The sequence below is a fragment of the Schistocerca nitens genome, chromosome 1 (assembly GCF_023898315.1).
Source record: "Schistocerca nitens isolate TAMUIC-IGC-003100 chromosome 1, iqSchNite1.1, whole genome shotgun sequence".
Classification (NCBI taxonomy): Eukaryota; Metazoa; Arthropoda; class Insecta; order Orthoptera; family Acrididae; genus Schistocerca; species Schistocerca nitens.
Window position 1 is genome coordinate 26,686,528 of NC_064614.1, and position 23,286 is coordinate 26,709,813.

General features: G+C 44.8%; 1 protein-coding gene across 1 annotated transcript in view; it reads right to left on the reverse strand.

Annotated features, from left to right (window-relative positions):
- LOC126258469 (Down syndrome cell adhesion molecule-like protein Dscam2) overlaps positions 1-23,286 on the reverse strand; it is a 687,321-nt gene that overhangs the window by 181,985 nt on the left and 482,050 nt on the right. The window lies entirely within an intron of this gene.

A 23,286-nucleotide genomic window follows, 5' to 3' on the forward strand; every position in this document is an offset into this window, starting at 1 on the left:
CTGAAGTGGATGCTGTGCCTCCAACTGGGACTTGAATCTGGACCACTGTGGAGAAAAGAAGCGTTGTTTGCAGATAGAAGATTAGGATCGGGCTGAGAGGCGTCAGAGATAGATCAGCTTTTATGGAGACGCCGGTAATGCACAGACGTCCACAAATGAGCATTATAGCAGAGGTTGAAAATACCGTTTCAGTCACAAGGTTCTTTCATTTTTCAGTAGTAACAAGGCGACCGGTTTCGGGCTCTTACATGCCAATCATCAGGTGTTATAACTTTGTGCTGCGACACCGAGCACCGCGTTGGACGAATACAAGACGCGGTGTATCACCAGCGAGTGCCAATCACGGACTCCTTCAGAAGTCTGAATGTTGTAGGAAACTGAGAAAATATGAAAACGGAAATGAACTGGCTAACCCTATATATAGCGGGTGGTCAGTGAAACGAAATGGAAAGCCTCACTTGTAGGTTCAGAAGACGTATGCCTCTATCCTACATTTTAACCGAGTTCTAACAATATTTGTGTTATTATAACGTTTTTACGATGTCCGTTGACATTCAACATTAATTTGCGTACAGTATATCCATTTCAGTAGTTAAAGAGTTCACAAAACATTATGTTTCTTTATTGATTTTATGAAGTGTGTGGACGAATTCTTTTGAACATTTACGTCTCTGAATTGTTGTTGTGATGCTTATTGCTACCATCTGAGTAACTCTGTTGCTCTTTGGTGTTTGATACTACGTAGGTACCACCAGATACTGGCCTTGGTGGCCGAAACCAGTTGTGGTTTTAAATAAAAAGAAAAATGCGACTGGTGTGGACATCTTCTTCCAGAATCGTCACTAAGATTTTCCACAACCTGGACATTAAACTAAAAAATTTCCTGTGCTAGTGATGTGATACATATATCATTAAGGACGTTACTTATTAAGTTACAACAACTTTTCGGAATTCTATTTGAAATTCCATCAACACCAAATTTTTCAGTGAGGCATGCTGGTGCTACTTCTAGTTGCTTTAAGTTCTGGGGAATGACATTTTGATGTTGTTATTATTGTCCTCGCATGGGCCCAGTAGGACCACGCGAGGTACAATCCATTGATGGTTGGCCTTACTTTGTGCCCACATTTGTTTCATCCTTTCAGACTGAAGTCTCTTTCTTTCATCAGGCCCGGATGTTCCAGTCCGTTTTCTGATTGCCCTCTGACCAACTTTCCAATCAAATATCTTTTGTATCAATGTTTTCCTATCTGTAAGGTCTGCCTGAGTTATACCGGCTGCTTTAAGATCCGCCTTAGTCGCAGCAGTCCATTTCATTGGCTTAGTTTTGGTCTTACTTCTGTTTTCGTAGAATTCTACTACTTGTTTTGTCAACCTTGTGGGTGCAATTCTTTTAATTTGCCCCTAAAATTTAAGTCTGCGTTTTCTCATGTCACCATGTATGTCTGTGTATTCTTTTATTTCCTTACTACTTCTCAGCCTATTAGTTACTCCATCAGCGTAATATTTTCCTAATAATCTTTCTTTCCTTCCTTTGAATTTCTTCAATATCCATCGTTTTATTTAAAATTAAAATTCTGCTCCATAAAGACATTCAGGTTTACTGAATTTAGCAAGTGATTTTCTTATATATTCTTTTGCTTCTTCAACTGAACTAATTAACCCTAGTTTTGCTCCTATATTTAGAATGTGCAAAAAGTACTCATAACTTATGAATTATCGGTCACGACATTGTCATTTAGTTTAATTTTTGGGGTATCTTGTACACTGACTTGCCGTCCTGTCTCCCATTTGACAATGTCACCTAAAGTTTTGATCTTTTTGTCTGCATTATTTATTTCTGCCAGGACAAATAAACGTCTTGACATATAATTTGCCTTAAAATATTACAGCATTTTTTTCTAGGGTGCAAGTAATATGAGATCTTGACTTATTCTGATCTTTATATAAGTTTCTCTCTTCCTCTTACATGAGCTGTTAATTCCCCAAGTTATCCACAGCTTATTTGTTTTTTAATTAATTTTCTGAATAACTTTTTGGAAACAAGCTTCAAATTTTGACATTAATTTGCCACGGAACAAACTGCGTTCGACATTAGCATCTATCTGCATATATACTTCAAGTCCCATACCACCTCTTTTAACTTACTATTACAACAGTGTAGCCTCTTCTCATCAATAAGCCTTACTGGTTTACATGAACGTGTCTCATAAGGTGCTATATAGTTTACTTCCATTAAATATGCACCATGATCAGATAGTCCATTAACAATTGCATACACGTTAATTCTTTTCAGCATGAGTACTGTCTATAAAAATGTTATCCATCAGTGTCTTACTATCTTGTTATACACTACATGGAAAACAGACAACTGAAATTAGATGGAAAGATCCCAATAATGCTTCCAGTTCATTTTTCCTGTCCATATCTTTTATGAAATGTTCATTGAAACCTACATAAACTATTAACTGTTTCTTCTTGTCTCACAGGTTGCTGAATAGTGCACCTAGATTTTATTACAAGTAGCTGAAAGGTTCCTGGAGGAACAGTTTAGACTGTTACAATTACTAGAGAAGTATTATACAGAAACAACTCACAACCACATTCTTCTAGATTATGGTCTACACAAAAACTATTTATCTGAATATTTTTGACTTTATGTTCAACTTTTGCAAATGTTGCATCTGTTTTTTTCCATGTTTACATGAAAATACGTTAGGCCATAATCTGTGACATGTAACTCCTTTATCTCTATGATTTCATGATGCTCAGAGAGGAACATATATTCATTCATAATTTTCTACGTCTTTTAGGCACACAAAAAGCTCATATATCTCGTTTTTCAACTTCCTAACATATTTTCCTGGAAACAGTTACACGTACTATGGTCCTGTTCTGGTCTAATTTATTTCTATGGTTTTTTTCTGTAACCTGACTCTATCCTCAGATATGAGCCTCTGTGACTCCAGTAAACACAGGGATTTTGTCTTGTGTGCCTATGGCGCCCTTACACCTTCTGTATGATGCTCAATTAGTGTGCCATTCCCCCTCATATTCAGGTGCTGTACATGGTTCGTATATTACCATCTCCAAACCACTACAATATGCATGGCGGAGATATGACCCATTGTTTCAGTAAAATCAATTCAGCCCTTTGCTTACATTGCTAACAGCCATGTAAACCCAGGGCTGGTCATGATGATGTAGAACTTCCAGAACCTGACAGAGTGCTTTCTGTTACTGCTCCTATTTTATCCTAGTCACATTTAATAACATATTCCAAGATGCTAGCCAAACTGTTACCTGCTCTTTGTACAACAAGCACCCGATCCTCTGCACCAAAATCTCTGCACAAGGCAACTATGTTCTCCATAACTTAGCTAAGTTTGATACTAGGTTTCACAATGCTTGTGACGTAGTACTCTACACCTAACTTTTACTCTGGCAATTGGCCGACACCTCTCTTGTGACTGCTACCTAGCAGCAAGACTATTTTTTTTCTACTTGACTATTCTACCGACCAAACTTTAAGGTCGTTCCTATGAGTCAGCTGGATTCTACTAGGACTATTCGGAAAGTAAGGTCCGATCGGTGGAAGAAAGAAAACCACAGTGAAAATCAGAATCTTTTTATTTACAATAGTAAGCCACACCTTCCAGCTACCTCTCTAAATAGTCGCCACTCTGACTTAGACATTTCCAGTACCCTCGTCACAGAAAGCAGCCGCCTGTGCTTTCCGCCCATTCTCTACGCTGGTCTGCCTTTCGTTGGTTGTGCCAAAACATTGTCGTCGTAGCCAGCGATTCATGTGAGCAGTGAACAAGTAGGAAGCCAATAAAGGGTTGTATTGTGGATGATCAAACACTTCCCATCGAAAACGATTCAGGAGCGTCTTCATTGCCCATGCAGAATGCGTCTGAAAATAACTGTCTTGAAGAAAGAAACACATGACATTTACGTTAAGTGGGCTGCATAGCGTCAGGCGAAATGTCTCACCATATCCAAATACTCGGCGGGAGACACTGTTGTCTGAGGCATTTCTACATGATCACTTTGCACTCTGAACTGAAAAAAGCGACGTCAAGGGATCTACAGGTACACACTGCCCAACACATCTGTGCAACGTTCCATCGGATTTTCATAGTCGTTTCCATTTCACTTCCAATCGAACCTTACTTTCTGAATACGCCTCATATTTCGCTAAAATACTGATTGAGGCTTTTCTTCTATTTAAGGTAACAATTCGAACTAATTACTAACTGGAGTTTTAAATGTGACTACTGAGGGTGACTGTTTGTGCCTGTTACTTGTCAACTTCTCCCAGCTCCAACTGTCTCTTACCCCCTTCAGCCTATCAAATTGAAAATACGCCTTTTATGATTCTGCCCGAGGGGCTCAAATCTTGGTCTCCTGTTCCGCTGTATTCTTGCCTCGACTACATAATCAAATATTCCGTTTGAAAGCCCATCTGACATTTTTCTGGCTTCCTCGCTACAGTCGCCTCAGTGAAACATCAGCCAACATTACTAACAGGTTTCTCCCATACTGATTAACCTATGGGAACATACTCATATATAGAAAGTCTTCCAATCCGTCTGTGGCATGAATCAGCAAAACAGTGTTTGATAGTATTAGTTGAAAACAGTCTTGGTTGCAATTTTAGTGTTTTTATTTATCAACTACGTGTTTCACCTTATTCAGGCATCTTCAGGCCGATCTTAATTTGGTATTTGTTAGGACGATCCTTTAGACACTGTAGCTATAGGGCATCGTCGAGTACATCAGGCCAACATTGCCTTCGTTAACCTCAGTAAATAACCCAGTACCCTCAAGAGCACCACTTACGATAAAAAAACTGAAATTGCAACCAAGACTGTTTTCAACTAATAAAATACTCATTTGTCACACATGCCGCTACTTTTATAACAAACTAAAAAAGGATTACCGCACACGTAAACTGTAATAAAGTAATAATTAGTGATAACTTTTATTTCGATGAATTGTGCAGAAAACTTATAGACGGCAGGCTGATGCGAAAACACGAGACTGTTAACGACAAATAGATGTTCGTTAAACGTAAGCTTAACATCACAGAAGACTCGCATCGAATTAAAACTAAAAAACATGATATTTTAACCAAAGTATCAAGCAGACACCACGAAAATATCTCTGCAGTGAATCCAGAACAACACGCAGCAACTGCTGTTGCTTTTGACAGAGCCCCTTTAGAATGTGATCGTACGCCACGACTGCCATCTACCAAGATTTTAATTGACATTATAGAAACTCAGTATGGGCCCTGTTCGTGAGGTGGCGAAGGTAAATATGTGATGCGATTCTTTGATACATATTATTCCAGAAACCATGAGAGTAGCCCGCTTTGCAAATGTATTCGTTTGGTTACCTATCTGCTGGCGTGAACTAATTCGATGCTACAATATGGAGCAGAGTGGAGCAGAGTAATGGATCTTGAAGAGAGCAGCACTTACATGTGCAAGTCGTAACCATTTGCAGCCTTCCGTTTACCACTGAGATATTGATAGATAGCAATAATTCCCACTGGTTCTCTAATAACCTATCATGGGGCACACGCATCTCAATGGTAACAAGATGGGCGTTTACTAAGTAATGCAGCAAATTTATTTCCTTAGCCAACTTCGAAGAAAAAATGTGGAATTCGTTGTGGGAAATCGTGGAATATTTCCGCTTCAGCCTCATTCAAAGGTAAGGGAAATTAGAGGTCGTACTGAGACGTATCCGCGTCTGGAATAGAGGGGCGGGTAATATGACTTTGGCGCGAATTGTGCCCTGTGCCACAAACCGCTTGTTGGCTAGCGGAGTATATATGTAGATGTAGATAGAGTTTCATGAAGTTCCAGTGGCTGGCGGCGTGCATTCGAAACAGAGAGTTGTCACTGAATTTCCTTTGGCGGCAACCCAGAGCCTCGCAGATGCTCATAGACGCTTGCACAATGCCTACGGAGAGCTGGCAGAGAGTAAAAGCACGGCGAGTCGTCGGGCGAGGTGTCTGTCATCATCGGAACAAGGTCGCACCAATCTGTCGGATCTCCTGTGCCCCGGTCGGCTGCACACAGTTATAACTCCTACAATGTTGGAACGAGCGGACACTCTCATTCGACGTGACCCACTAATCACAATCAAACACTTCTCTGCAGAACTGGACGTCTCTGTCGGTAGTGCAGACACACTCGTCCACCAGTTGGGCTACTAAAAGATGTCTGCCCGCTGGATTCCTCGGCGTATAACAGAGGACCATAAAGAGAAATGAAGGCTCATATGTGTGAAACTGATTGTGCGTTAAGAGGCTGACTACAACATTTTTTTGTAACATCGTCACAGGCGATGAAACATGGGTTCATCATTTCGAACCGGAAACAAAACGGCGATCCATGGAGCGCCGCCATACTACCTCTCCTCCCAAGAAAAAATTCATAGTTACACACTCAGCCGGTAAGGTCATGGACAATGAAGAGGTTATTCTGTTTGATGTACTCCCTCTGGTGCCACGATCAACTATGAAATGTATTTTGCTACCCTCAGAAGTTTAATAAACGACTTCGGCACATGATAGTTAAAGTGATCGCTATAGCATGCAGAAATCTGCAGATACCAGTATTCGAATGCTAGCCCCTATTTTGACTAGAACCGAGGTGTAATCTTCCTGCACATCGGTCAGGGTGTAAGGTGGCTATAAATGAACACCTTACAGGCACCCATCCACATACTTTGCCGTGATCTACAAACACAATTAGGTATCGTGTGATAGGATGTACATCGTATATATGAATATTTAAAGGAGACTGACATTGTCACGTACAACTTGGTAATAATCGTTAACGCTTATTGCATGAAAGGTCACGGGGTGTCTTTATATAAAAACGGCGTAATGAATGATTGCCTATACTAGTAGAGGTTGGAACGCCAATGGAGATGAAACGGCACGCAGAACTCAGGCTCTGGGTGGAAGGCCAGCACAGGTGTTGGTCCGGCTTAAACACAGGAAGTAGCCAGACGGACGTCGTGGTACCTGAGCTCTGGAGCACAATAGTATGACGGGCGGCCGCTATTGTAGTAGGGCCAGAAGGATAACGGGATAATACTTCGCCGGCCGGTGTGGCCGTGCGGTTCTAGGCGCTTCAGTCTGGAACCGCGTGACCGCTACGGTCGCAGGTTCGAATCCTGCCTCGGGCATGGATGTGTGTGATGTTTAAGTAGTTCTAAATTCTAGGGGACTGATAACCACAGATGTTAAGTCCCATAGTGCTCAGAGCCATTTTTGATAATACTTCCGAACTCTGCAAATTTTGGACGCAGGTGAGAGGAACGAAGAAGCGGCGCCTCGGAAACCGCGCAGGCTGGGTTATTTCCAAGGTTTTTTACTCAGAAGCGTACCTTTGTACGAGTATAGGTTTTTCCTCGCAAACTTTCCGCGTTGGACGACAAAAGACTAAAATATGGTTGGTCGGCGTTCGGAAGAATCTGTAGAGACGGAGAATATTCCGTGGTTTCGGGAATATGATTCGTTTTCGGGACTACGATGGTGGGGAACTGAGCCTCGCTGGGAAGCCAGTGATGGAGAGACGAAGTCTTCCTTTGTGAGCGCCCGTGTGTGACGGTCTCCAAGTATCAGCTTTGTTGGTGCAGGCGCACTTGCTGCCTTTGCTCGCAGGAGAGTTTATACACTCATGGAAATGGAAAAAAGAACACATTGACACCGGTGTGTTAGACCCACCATACTTGCTCCGGACACTGCGAGAGGGCTGTATAAGCAATGATCACACGCACGGCACAGCGGACACACCAGGAACCGCGGTGTTGGCCGTCGAATGGCGCTAGCTGCGCAGCATTTGTGCACCGCCGCCGTCAGTGTCAGCCAGTTTGCCGTGGCATACGGAGCTCCATCGCAGTCTTTAACACTGGTAGCATGCCGCGACAGCGTGGACGTGAACCGTATGTGCAGTTGACGGACTTTGAGCGAGGGCGTATAGTGGGCATGCGGGAGGCCGGGTGGACGTACCGCCGAATTACTCAACACGTGGGGCGTGAGGTCTCCACAGTACATCGATGTTGTCGCCAGTGGTCGGCGGAAGGTGCACGTGCCCGTCGACCTGGGACCGGACCGCAGCGACGCACGGATGCACGCCAAGACCGTAGGATCCTACGCAGTGCCGTAGGGGACCGCACCGCCACTTCCCAGCAAATTAGGGACACTGTTGCTCCTGGGGTATCGGCGAGGACCATTCGCAACCGTCTCCATGAAGCTGGGCTACGGTCCCGCACACCGTTAGGCCGTCTTCCGCTCACGCCCCAACGTCGTGCAGCCCGCCTCCAGTGGTGTCGCGACAGGCGTGAATGGAGGGACGAATGGAGACGTGTCGTCTTCAGCGATGAGAGTCGCTTCTGCCTTGGTGCCAATGATGGTCGTTTCCGTGTTTGGCGCCGTGCAGGTGAGCGCCACAATCATGACTGCATACGACCGAGGCACACAGGGCCAACACCCGGCATCATGGTGTGGGGAGCGATCTCCTACACTGGCCGTACACCACTGGTGATCGTCGAGGGGACACTGAATAGTGCACGGTACATCCAAACCGTCATCGAACCCATCGTTCTACCATTCCTAGACCGGCAAGGGAACTTACTGTTCCAACAGGACAATGCACGTCCGCATGTATCCCGTGCCACCCAACGTGCTCTAGAAGGTGTAAGTCAACTACCCTGGCCAGCAAGATCTCCGGATCTGTCCCCCATTGAGCATGTTTGGGACTGGATGAAGCGTCGTCTCACGCGGTGTGCACGTCCAGCACGAACGCTGGTCCAACTGAGGCGCCAGGTGGAAATGGCATGGCAAGCCGTTCCACAGGACTACATCCAGCATCTCTACGATCGTCTCCATGGGAGAATAGCAGCCTGCATTGCTGCGAAAGGTGGATATACACTGTACTAGTGCCGACATTGTGCATGCTCTGTTGCCTGTGTCTATGTGCCTGTGGTTCTGTCAGTGTGATCATGTGATGTATCTGACCCCAGGAATGTGTCAATAAAGTTTCCCCTTCCTGGGACAATGAATTCACGGTGTTCTTATTTCAATTTCCAGGAGTGTAGTTAGAACAGTCAGGCACTGTACTGTTGCGGACCTATACGATTCTGGACTTCACCTCCGAGTTTGAAGTCGTCGTTGAGTACGCAGCGTTCAGCAATTGAGAGCACCTCTTCCGCCTATACTTACGGTGAGACGTTATCTGAACTCCGTCCTTGTGGCTGGGAGTTCGCGTTTCTCGTCTGCAGAACACAGAGATGTAAAGACAGTATTAGAGCATATTAGTCAGAGGACCGCCTTCTGCAGTCCTAGTGTTGGAAAGAGTTTATTTGTGGCTGGAGTTCTTCCATCGTCGCAGACTAGTACGAGAACCATCACTTCGACACACCGGACGCAGTACATACGGTGATATCACAAACTGCTTCGGCTTATTAGGGCTATAAAAGCTAAACAGCTGTGATCACGTTAGTGTATTTCCGCTGAGATTCCACGCCACCATAGATCATCTTTGAAAGTAATGTCTTCTAATGTTTGGTACGTAGATGATGTCAGTCATTTCGCGTTAGTGATATTAAACTGCGCAGTCATAATAAGGGGCAGAGTTTGGCAGTTGATTAGTAATTTTACTTAGGAAATATAAACTTTGTAATACAGCAATTTTTTTAATCTACAATAAATATATAAGCAGGAACAATGTTTATCATTTAGTAGTATTAGTTTCCCTAATTATTTAATTATGTTAGGTTGTAATTTATACCCTCCTGGAAATTGAAATAAGAACACCGTGAATTCATTGTCCCAGGAAGGGGAAACTTTATTGACACATTCCTGGGGTCAGATACATCACATGATCACACTGACAGAACCACAGGCACATAGACACAGGCAACAGAGCATGCACAATGTCGGCACTAGTACAGTGTATATCCACCTTTCGCAGCAATGCAGGCTGCTATTCTCCCATGGAGACGATCGTAGAGATGCTGGATGTAGTCCTGTGGAACGGCTTGCCATGCCATTTCCACCTGGCGCCTCAGTTGGACCAGCGTTCGTGCTGGACGTGCAGACCGCGTGAGACGACGCTTCATCCAGTCCCAAACATGCTCAATGGGGGACAGATCCGGAGATCTTGCTGGCCAGGGTAGTTGACTTACACCTTCTAGAGCACGTTGGGTGGCACGGGATACATTCGGACGTGCATTGTCCTGTTGGAACAGCAAGTTCCCTTGCTGGTCTAGGAATGGTAGAACGATGGGTTCGATGACGGTTTGGATGTACCGTGCACTATTCAGTGTCCCCTCGACGATCACCAGTGGTGTACGGCCAGTGTAGGAGATCGCTCCCCACACCATGATGCCGGGTGTTGGCGCTGTGTGCCTCGGTCGTATGCAGTCCTGATTGTGGCGCTCACCTGCACGGCGCCAAACACGCATACGACCATCATTGGCACCAAGGCAGAAGCGACTCTCATCGCTGAAGACGACACGTCTCCAATTCGTCCCTCCATTCACGCCTGTCGCGACACCACTGGAGGCGGGCTGCACGATGTTGGGGCGTGAGCGGAAGACGGCCTAACGGTGTGCGGGACCGTAGCCCAGCTTCATGGAGACGGTTGCGAATGGTCCTCGCCGATACCCCAGGAGCAACAGTGTCCCTAATTTGCTGGGAAGTGGCGGTGCGGTCCCCTACGGCACTGCGTAGGATCCTACGGTCTTGGCGTGCATCCGTGCGTCGCTGCGGTCCGGTCCCAGGTCGACGGGCACGTGCACCTTCCGCCGACCACTGGCGACAACATCGATGTACTGTGGAGACCTCACGCCCCACGTGTTGAGCAATTCGGTGGTACGTCCACCCGGCCTCCCGCATGCCCACTATACGCCCTCGCTCAAAGTCCGTCAACTGCACATACGGTTCACGTCCACGCTGTCGCGGCATGCTACCAGTGTTAAAGACTGCGATGGAGCTCCGTATGCCACGGCAAACTGGCTGACACTGACGGCGGCGGTGCACAAATGCTGCGCAGCTAGCGCCATTCGACGGCCAACACCGCGGGTCCTGGTGTGTCCGCTGTGCCGTGCGTGTGATCATTGCTTGTACAGCCCTCTCGCAGTGTCCGGAGCAAGTATGGTGGGTCTGACACACCGGTGTCAATGTGTTCTTTTTTCCATTTCCAGGAGTGTATGTTAATGTCCATTAAGAGATCCTAAGATCTGCTTCAGGCGGTAGTCAGACAGGGCCAAATCTTCATTTTAGCATTTATTATTTTCCGTTGCGCACATTCATTATACACGCGTCTGGAGCAGGAAGGGGCCTTAGGATCGTCAACCAGTTGGGATACTAAAAGGTGTGTGCCCGCTGGATTATTCTCCCCATTGCAGAAGACCTTGTGGATCAACGAAGGACTATATCTGTGGAACTGATTGTGCATTGCGAGACTGACTATTACGTTCTTCTGTAACGTCGTTACAGGCGATGGAACATGGGTTCATCATTTCGAACCGAAAACAAAACGGAAATCCATGGAGCGGCGCTACACTGCCTCTTTTCCAAAGAAAAAATTCAAAGGCGCACACTCAGCCGGTAAAGTCATGGACTCTGAAGAGGTTCTTCTGTTCGATGTACAACTGAAACATGCCCTTAGAAAAATTATGAATGACTGTGCTGATAAACGTCTTACGTTACTTGATTTTCAAACAGCTGAGCAAAACTGAAGGTACTCAGACATTCCTCTCTTTACTTATTCTGATCATCACTAAACTGACACACAATATTTTTAGCGCAACGCAGTCTGACTCTCAATAATCCCAACAAAAAATGGCCCTGACTAACAATAACCTACACCTTTCGTGAATCACTTACCTCACATGTATCTTCGTTAGTCGGACTACTGCAATACAGAGAGCGCCAATACTGCCAGCTAAATACAAGATACTAACTACTGAAGGCACTAACTACTGATAGGCATATAGTTAGCAAATGAAAGAGTTTGATAGAGAACAAACAATGTATTTACCTTAATAGTGTTTAGAAGTCATTATATATATAATTTGTGACATTCAGTTTGACAAATTTCCTTTTTCTGACGGACACACATCCAGATCGTCCGCTCATATTAACATCTCTAAACTCTGGCTTATCTCTCCCCACCCCCAGCACTGCTGGCGGCTCACCTCCAACTGCCCAACGCTACGCGCTGTTCACATCCAACTGCCCAACACTACAATAGCGAATATTCCAACAATGCAAACCAACCACAGTCTGCACACAGCACAGTCAGTGATTTTCATACAGAGCGCTACGTGGCGTTATCAACATAAAAACCTAAACAGCCCACTTACACTACCTCTGGTGCCACGATCAACTGTGAAATGTACTTTGCTACCCTCAGAAATTGAATAAACGACTTCGGCAGTGTGGTTGAATTGATCGCTGTAGCATGCTCCTTCAAATACCAGTATTCGAATGCTGGCCCATATTTTGACTAGAACCGGGGTCTAATCTTACTACACGTCGGTCAAGGGCCTGAAGATAGCGTAGAAAATCGTCGAAACTGGTAGCCAAAAACACTAAGTTTGGAAACTAGACGGCTGAAAGGTATTTGATTTGCATCCTGTACCGAACAGCCGAGTCTCGCAACCATCTCTGATAAGATAAGACCTAGTAGATAGTGTCGGAAGTTCCATGCGGCTTTTCGCGGATGATGCTTTAGTATACAGAGAAGTTGCAGCATTAGAAAATTGTAGCGAAATGCAGGAAGATCTGCAGCGGATAGGCACTTGGTGCAGGGAGTGGCAACTGTCCCTTAACATAGACAAATGTAATGTATTGCGAATACATAGAAAGAAGGATCCTTTATTGTATGATTATATGATAGCGGAACAAACACTGGTAGCAGTTACTTCTGTAAAATATCTGGGAGTATGCGTGCGGAACGATTTGAAGTGGAATGATCATATAAAATTAATTGTTGGTAAGGCGGGTACCAGGTTGAGATTCATTGGGAGAGTGCTTAGAAAATGTAGTCCAGCAACAAACGAGGTGGCTTACAAAACACTTGTTCGACCTATACTTGAGTATTGCTCATCAGTGTGGGATCCGTACCAGATCGGGTTGACGGAGGAGATAGAGAAGATCCAAAGAAGAGCGGCGCGTTTCGTCACAGGGTTATTTGGTAACCGTGATAGCGTTACGGAGATGTTTAATAAACTCAAGTGGCAGACTCTGCAAGAGAGGCGCTCTGCATCGCGGTGTAGCTTGCTCGCCAGGTTTCGAGAGGGTGCGTTTCTGGATGAGGTATCGAGTATATTGCTTCCCCCTACTTATACCTCCCGAGGAGATCACGAATGTAAAATTAGAGAGATTAGAGCGCGCACGGAGGCTTTCAGACAGTCGTTCTTCCCGCGAACCATACGCGACTGGAACAGGAAAGGGAGGTAATGACAGTGTCACGTAAAGTGCCCTCCGCCACACACCGTTGGGTGGCTTGCGGAGTATGAATGTAGATGTAGATGTAGAAGATGGACATACAGAGACTTCATTGGACTGTTCTCCCTCATTCACCCTACAGCTCGGACCTCACACCCATCTGTTTGGTGCAATGAAGGACGCACTCCACAGGAAGCAGTGCGTGGATGATGAGGAGGTTGTTGATGCAGCAAGACGTTGGCTCCGACGCCGACCAGTAGCGTTTTACATGCGATCATGCAGTCCCTCCCAGTAAGGTGGTGCACGAGGTGCGACAATAAAGTAATGAGACTGATTTTCTTTGCAAGATGTGGCAAACCTGCAGGCTTGCGTAGGCACAATGTCTTTGACCTTGGTCTATATGCTGCTTGTAGTCCAAGTGGCACATCGATGCAACTGCTCAGTGGTGAGTTGTGCTCTAATGAGTTAACACGTGTTTGTGTCTCTCGTCACAGAAATGGAACCGCATAATACTGCGCAACGGTATGCCATTTCTTTTTGCGTTAAACTGGGTGAAAACGCGACGACAACTTACAGTAAGCTTCAGGAGGCTTTTGGACAGGAGGTTATGTCAAGATCTCAAGTTTTTTGATGGCATAAAATGTTTAGTGAAGCCAGAACGAATGTTGAAGATGAAGACCGCAGTGGACGACCATCGGCCTCATGGACGGATGTCAACTTGGCCAGGGTGCGTGAACTCTTACGACCTGATCGAAGATTATCCGTGAAAATGATTGCAGAAGAACTGAACATCAATCGAGAAACGGTTCGTCTAGTAATAACAGAAGATCTTGGTATGAGAAAGATTTGTGCAAAAATGATCCCCAGACATATCACTCCACAATACCGAGAAACACGGAAAAATGTGACAGCCGATCTGTGAGAGCAAACGGAAATAATCCAGAATTTTTGAGCCGTGGTATCACTGGTGATGAAAGTTGGTTTTTTCAGTACGATCCAGAGACAAAACGCCAAAGTTCGTAATGGTGCTCAAAGGGATCACCCAGACCAAAAAAAGAAATGCAGAAGTGAAATGCATGCTTGTCTGCTTCTTTGAGTCCAAGGGAATTGTTCATAAAGAGTGGGTGCCTCCTGGACAAACAGTTAACCAATATTACTATAAAGAAATTTTAGAAAGACTTCGTAAAAGAGTTCTTCGTGTCCGTGCCAACATTGCTGATAAGTGGATTCTGGATCAAGATAATGCGGCATCCCATACTGCTCAGTCAGTACAGGAATTTTTAACCTCAAAACAAATTTCAGTACTACCACAGCCACCTTATTCACCAGATATCGCTCCGTGCGACTTTTTTCCATGTCCAAGAGTCAAAATGGCGGTCAAGGGACACCATTTTCAAAGAACAGAAGATGTCCAAAAAGGTGTGACGAGGGTCTTGGAGGCTATTACAGGAGATGAGTTCCAGAAATGTTACCATTAATGGCAGAAGCGCTGCAAAAAGTGTGTGCAATCAGAAGGGAACTACTAAACTTGACTAAAACGGCAAGCAACTTTTTTTTTTTTCACATGAGTCTCATTACTTTATTGTCGCACCTCGTAAGTCCGTCGCACTGAACGGAGATTATGCTGAAAAATAGGGGTTTGTAGTGTGGCGTCCCCACACTCCAACCGCGAGCTGATATTGTCGGCGCCGGGGGTAGAGCTGCCAGTGCCACAGCTCTCGCAGTGGAGCTGAGACACGATGCGCGATGACGTAGGTTCAAATGGCTCTGAGCACTATGGGACTTAACTTCTGAGGTCATCAGTCCCCTAGAACCTAGAACTACTTAAACCTAACCAACCTAAGGACATCACACACATCCATTCCCGAGGCAGGATTCGAACCTGCGACCGTAGCGGTCGCGCGGTTCCAGACTGTAGCGCCTAGAACCTCTCGGCACACCGGCCGGCCGATGACGTAGGTCACCGTTGGTGAACGGGAGACAGAAATGCGAACTCGTATGATGGATGCTTCCTCTGATTTAAGATTGAATGATTCATTGTCCGGATGTGCAGTAGTTGTTAAATCTTCTCTGATCCGCATCGTACACACCACCAATTGCGAGGAACTATCGTAATTATCAGTCTTCTCCTACGTTGTTGGCTCGTTGCTATGGAGTTGTTGAACCTGTATGAAGCGAGATCCACAGATACTCTTTGATCACGTCTGAGTGAACCTACGCCGTAATGTTAAAAAAAATGTTCAAGAGTTCTCTTTTCAATTAATGAAGTAGGTATTTTGACATTCAGATTAAATTGTTCTTGCTGAACCGTCGTTGGTTAACTATCATTGATTAAATCACTTAATAATGTAGTTCACGCTTGATATTTCACTGGGAACGAACAGTTTATAGTTCCTTGGCCACTAAATACTTTATAACTTTTGAAACGTCCCCTTAGAACAATTATACAAGACTGTGCTTAAACTGACACACCATATTTTGTTAGCGCAACGCAATCTGACTTTCAATAATCCCTACAAAAGAATGGGCCCTGACTAACATTAAACTATACCTTTCACAAATCACTTACCTCACAAAAATCTTCGCTACTCAAGCTACTGCAATACAGCGAGCGCCACTACTGCCAGCTAAATAAAAGATTCAAACTACTGAAGGCACTAACTACTGATAGGGATAGTTAGCAAATGAAAGATATTAATAGAGAACAAACAATGTATTTACCTTAATAGGCATAATATATATAGCAGTTCATGACAAATTTCAAAACTCCGCCATCCCTCTCCCCACATCCACCACTGCTGGCGGCTCACCTCCAACTGCGCAACGCTACGCGCTGTTCACAGCCAGCTGCCTAACACTACAATGGCGAGTATTACAACAATGCAAAGCAGCCACAGACTGCACACAGCACAGCCAGTGATTTTCATACAGAGGTGGCGTTACCAATAAAAAAACCTAAACAGCCTACTTACACTTTCGCACCACACGTACACGCAGTTGGTTGGTAAAGTCAGTTCTATTAAAATTAAATTTCTTGACAATTACGACAACTGGACTCTTCAGCGTAATTGTATTATCTTCGCGAAGTCGTGTAATTGTGTCCTACTCGAGACTAATTAAGTATAGTCCTCTGATATACTATCCACTCTTCTTTTAGTTCCAAGTATTTGAAAGTCAAGTCCAATATTCACTAGTTTCGTCAATAAAGTTCAATTAACCCGTTATGCACGGTTAAATGCGTCTATCAGTTCCTGTCTCTGCTTAGAAAATCAGTTTCCGAAGTTCGTGAATCACGTCACGCAAGAAACACCTCTGAACGCAAAACAGTCTCGTCGCGTTCCGTACTCTCAATAACTAAGACAAGAATTGTTCTCGCACTTATTTACAGGACGAGAGCCAGCAAGCGACTTCTTCTGTGAAATAGTATTGTATGCGCATTGAATTTCTTTGTTGCGCTTACAGCTCTCTTGCACATAAAAGTTATCTCTGCCTAACATCACCTTGGACTTAGCTTTCAAGATATTAATTGCAATTATCACTTGGATATTTGTCCAATAATTAAATCTGAGATTTCTTCCTCCTCTTTTCATAACAAAAACTCTCAGTGATGTATAATGTTGTTCATCAAGTTGCCCTGGCTGAACTGTGTAAGCATTCACTTGAGCACGAGCAACTGCTACAATTGCGCACTGCATTGATAATGACCTGACACAGGTCGAAATCTGATCTGCGTTGTGGCTATAAATGTCATATTAAAGCAGCTTAATTCTACGACTGATTGCTGCTCTATCTAACCCAATATAATGTTGCTGTTATAAAAACTTCTTGGTGGCAGCTTATCGGGAAAGATGTCGTATTTGCCAAGATAACTCTTACCTACTTCATATTATGATATTTGGTTAGCACACTGGACTCGCATTCGGGAGGACGACGGTTCAATCCCGTCTCCAGCCATCCTGATTTAGGTTTTCCGTGATTTCCCTAAATCGTTCCAGGCAAATGCCGGGATGGTTCTTTTGAAAGGGCACGGCCGATTTCCTTCCCAATCCTCCCCTCACCCGAGCTTGCGCTCCGTCTCTAATGACCTCGTTGTCGACGGGTCATTAGACCATATTTTAGTCTTTTGTCGTCCAGCGCGGAAAGTTTGCGAGGAAAAACCTATACTCGTACAATGGTACGCTTCTGACTAAAAATCCTTGGAAATACCCAGCCTGCGTGGCTTCCGAGGCGCCGCTTCTTCGTTCCTCTCACCTGCGTCCAAAATTTGCAGAGTTCGGAAGTATTATCAAAAATGGCTCTGAGCACTATGGGACTTAACATCTGTGGTCATCAGTCCCCTAGAACACTAACCACCAACCATATTATGATATTCTGTCTTAATTGACTTTAAGGGGGTCGTTGGGATGTTATAGTAGCCAAAAGAATGTGAAAGAATATGGTGTATCGGAGTCCTGAATAAAACCAACATGCTTTCAGATAAAAATAAAGAATAAGTGTTGAATTTGTTACTGAACGATGCTCGTAAAAGAGTTGACAGCACCTCTCATCTCACAACGGAGAATAGTGCGCCAGCACGGGAAGTGCAAGGTAAGGGTGGCGAGAGGAGGACATGCGCCAGAGAGAGAGAGAGAGAGGGGGGGGGGCGAGATTCGTCAAGGCGGCTGTCTGGCCCGCGTCCACAGAGGCGGGACGCTCCGCCGTGGGTGAACCGCCCCCGGCGCTAGCGCCAGCTGGCCGCTCCCAGGGCTCGTCCGGCCCTCGGCCCTCGGCCCTCAGGTCTGCGCTGCGCCCTGCTGCATAATGCATGCGGCGCGACGCGGCCGGCCCGTCCCCTGCAGCCCGCGGCGCAGGATTTGGACGCCCGCCGCCCCGACGCCGGCGTCTCTGTGAGCCCGAGGCGCCGGTGCGTCGCGCTGAGCTGACGCGGCTGGCAGAGCCCCCGCCGTGCCTCGCCTGCACGGACCCCAGGCTGTCCACGCTCGCTGTCACTCCTAGACCACTGCGGGACCACTCTACCCGACAACACAGCGCTGGATAAACAGCAACACGCGCTGAACGAGTTGTCCACATTAATGACTTACACACATCGGGACAGGGAATTGTATCTATGCTTTATACAGGGTGTTACAAAAAGGTACGGCCAAACTTTCAGGAAACATTCCTCACACGCAAAGAAAGAAAATATGTTATGTGGACATGTGTCCGGAAACGCTTACTTTCCATGTTAGAGCTCATTTTATTACTTCTCTTCAAATCACATTAATCATGGAATGGAAACACACAGCAACAGAACGTACCAGCGTGACTTCAATCACTTTGTTACAGGAAATGTTCAAAATGTCCTCCGTTAGTGAGGATACATGCATCCACCCTCCGTCGCATGGAATCCCTGATGCGCTGATGGAGCCCTGGAGAATGGCGTATTGTATCACAGCCGTCCACAATACGAGCACGAAGAATCTCTACATTTGGTACCGGGGTTGCGTAGACAAGAGCTTTCAAATGCCCCCATAAATGAAAGTCAAGAGGGTTGAGGTCAGAAGAGCGTGGAGGCCATGGAATTGGTCCGCCTCTACCAATCCATCGGTCACCAAATCTGTTGTTGAGAAGCGTACGAACACTTCGACTGAAATGTGCAGGAGCTCCATCGTGAACACATGTTGTGTCGTACTTGTAAAGGCACATGTTCTAGCAGCACAGGTAGAGTATCCCGTATGAAATCATGATAACGTGCTCCATTGAGCGTAGGTAGAAGAACATGTGGCCCAATCAAGACATCACCAACAATGCCTGCCCAAACGTTCACAGAAAATCTGTGTTGATGACGTGATTGCACAATTGCGTGCGGATTCTCGTCAGCCCACACTTGTTGATTGTGAAAATTTACAATTTGATCACGTTGGAATGAAGCCTCATCCGTAAAGAGAACATTTGCACTGAAATGAGGATTGACACATTGTTGGATGAACCATTCAAAGAAGTGTACCCGTGGAGGCCAATCACCTGCTGATAGTGCCTGCAGACGCTGTACATGGTACGGAAACAACTGGTTCTCCCGTAGCACTCTCCATACAGTGACGTGGTCAACGTTACCTTGTACAGCAGCAATTTCAAACATGCATAGTGTTAGGTTCTTCGTGAATCCATTGTTATTCATATGCGCATAAGAGTTTTCACCAATGGTCTAGGGATACCGTCTTTGATAGGTAACCAAAACGTCCTCACTCTCGAGTTCGAACCCCAGCACGGCTTAAATTTTGAATAAAAATCGTCAGCAATGGCTGCCGAAGACTTTCGGCATAAGAAGTCACTCGCATGCAGCCAACGGTCTTGTCAAAGAGGGTGGAGGAGTGGACAGAGCGTCAGGCCACTCTCTTGCCCTTGAGCTGGGAAACTGATCCTAAAAGGTGCAAGAATCAACGACGATCAATGACTTGAGGATACAGAAGGCAATGGAAACCACTGCATTAAGGACATATAATGTGTATCCACTGATTTCCCCAGTGCAAAACATTCCGGACCAGTCCCTCCGGTAGAGGGCTGCCATTGACCAAAGAAAGGATAACGTTCTACAAGTCGAGGCCTGGAATGTCAGAACTTTGAACGTGGTAGGGGAGCTGAAAAATCTGAAAAGGGAAATGCTAAGGCTCAGTCTAGACTTAGTAGGCGTCAGTGAAGTGAAACTGAAAGAAGACAAGGAAATCTGCTCAGATAACTGTAAGATAATATCAACAATAGTAGAGAACGCTATAACGGGAGTAGGACACGTCATGAATAGGAAGGTAGGACAGAGCGTCAGCTACTGTGAACAGTTCAGTGACAGGGTTGTTCCCATCAGAATCGACAGCAAATAAACACCGACAACGATACTTCAGGTATACATGCCGACGTCGCAAGCCGAAGATGTAGAGAAGATATATAACAATACTGAAAGGGCAATTCAGTACGTAAAGGTAGGTGAAAATCTAATGGTAATGGGAGACTGGAATGCTGTTGCAGGGAAAGAAATAGAAAAAAGTGTTCCGGGGGAATATGGCCTAGATAGTAGGAATGAATGAGGAGAAAGGCTAATTGAGTGCTACAATAAAAAACATGTAGTAACAGCGAATATTCTGTTCAGGTATCACAAGAGGAAGTTGTAACTTGGAAAAGCTCGGAAGGTACGGGAAGATTTCACTTAGGTTGCATCATGGTAAGGCAGAGTTCCCGAAATCAAACACTGGAATATAAGCCGTATCGAGGAGTAGATATAGACTGAACTCACAATTTAGTAGTTATGAAGATTACGTTGAAGTTTAGTAGACTAGTTAGGAAGTTGGAGAGAAAAACGTAGGTACAAAGAAGGTAACTGAGGAGAAACCACGGGTAACTGGAGAAATACTTCAGTTGGTCGATGAAAGAAGGAAGAACAAAAATGTTCTGGGAAATTAAGGCATACAGACACGTACAAGTCACTTAGAAGTGAAATAAATCGGAAGTGCACGGAAGCTAACGCGAAATGCCTGCATGAAAAATGTGAGGAAATCGCAATATAAATTATTGTCTGAAGGAAAGACTCAGCATATAGAAAAGTGCAAACAATTTTCGGTGAAATTAGAAGCAATTGGAATTCCACTGTTAAATCCAGAGAACAGAATGGTTAGGCGGAAAGAGAACATTGAAAACCTCTATGAGGGGGAAGACTCGACTGATGACAAAAATGGTTCAAATGGCTCTGAGCACTATGGGACTTAATATGTGAGGTCATCAGTCCCCTTGACTTAAAACTACTTAAACCTAACTAACCTAACGACATCACACACATGCATGCCCGAGGCAGGATTCGAACCTGTGACAGTAGCAGCAGCGCGGTTCCGGACTGAAACGCCTGCCACAACGGCCGGCTGTCTGATGACATGATAGAAGAAGAAACAGGAGGCGATATAGAATAGATAAGGGATCCAGAAATTAAAAGGGCTTTAGAAGACGTAAAGTCAAATAAGGCAGAAGAGATAAATAACAAACCATCAGAAATTCTGATATCGCTGAGAAGTGGAAACAAAAAGAAATTTCAGGCATCAATGGGAATGGCAATAAAACTATTAATCACGTTGGTGTGTAGAATGTATGAGTTAGGTGAAATACCATCCAACTTTCGGAAAAATATCACCACACAATTCCGAAAATCTCAAGAGCCGACAAGCGCGAGTATTATGGCATAACTGGTTCAACAGTTCACGCGTTCAAATTGCTTACAAGAATGACATACAGAAGAATGGAAAAGAAAATTGATACCGTGTTAGATGACGATGAGATTGGCCTTAGGAAAGGTAGAGGTGCCAAAGAGGTAATTCTGATGTTGCGGTTGACAATGGAAGCAGGACTGAGAAAAATAAAAAAAGCATTCATAGAATTTGTCGACCAGGAAAAAGAAAGAGCCAAGAGGGAATTATAAGAGTGGAAGACCAAGAACGAATTGCTCGGATTGAAAAGGGTGTAAGACAGGGATGTAGTCTTTAGCCTCTACTCTTCAATCTGTACATCGAAGAATCAATGACGAAAAGAAAAGAAAGTATCAGAAAATTGAATTAAAATTCAAGATGAAAGGATATCCAGGGTAAGATTCGCTGATGTCATTGCTATCCTCAGTGAAAGTGAAGAAGAATTAAGGAATGTATTGAATGGTACGAACAATCTAATGAGTACAGAACATGGAAAGTCACAGAAAGACGAAAGTAATGAGAAGCAGCAGAAATGAGAACAGCGAGAAACGCAACATCAGGCTTGATGATCACGAACTAAATGAAGTTAATTAATTCTGTCACCTAGGCTGTAAAATAACCCATAACGGACGGAGCAAGGACGACATGAAAATCAGACTAGGAGAGGCAAAAAGGGCGTTCCTGGCTAAGAGAAGTCTACTAGTATCAAACACAGTCTTTAATTAGACGAAGAAATTTTAAAAAATGTACGTTTGGCGTGTAGCGTTGTATGGTGGTGATACATGTACTGGAACTTGAAAAGAAGAAAATCAAAGCATTTTAGATGTGGCGCTACAGACGTATGTTGAAAATTAGGTGGACTGATAAGATAACTAATGAGAAGGGTCTACATAGAATCGGCAGGGAAAGGAATATGTGGAAAACACTGACAAGAAAAAGAGACAGGATGACAGGACATCTGTTAAGACATCAGGGAATGACTTCCAAGGTACTAGAAGGAGCTGTAGATGGTAAAAACTGTAGATGAAACAGAGATTGAAGCACATCCAGCAAATAATTGTGGACATAGATTGCAAATGCTACTCTGAGATGAAGAGGTTGGCACATGAGAGGAATTCATGGTGGCCCACAATAAACTAGTCAGAAAGAAACAAATTCGATTGAAAATTGTGGGATTGTAATCAACGCGAGCAGCAGCCTTCCACTTGAAATACAGGGTGACACACGGGAGACAAACGGTTTTGAACTGCGTAGTACTGAGGGCGCGGTGGTGGGAGATGGTCGTGGTGGGGATAGTTCTGATCCACACAAGACGCCATTTCATTTACTCAGTCACTATGGAGCAGTGGGACTTGCAACGTCGAGTGTTTGTCTATGACAGTTTCGTGAAAAGAGGTGAGTCTATTATTACTGCGCAGCGATTGTTTCGTGCGCGGTTTAATGTCAGTCGACATGGAGCTGTTCCGAGCCGTAACACATCCTCAGATGGGTGGAAAACTTCAGATCAACTGGAAACATACTGGATAAGAAGCATCCTGGCCCGAGACGCAGAGTAACGACACCAGAAAATGTTGAAAGGGTAAGGCAAGCGGCAGTCAG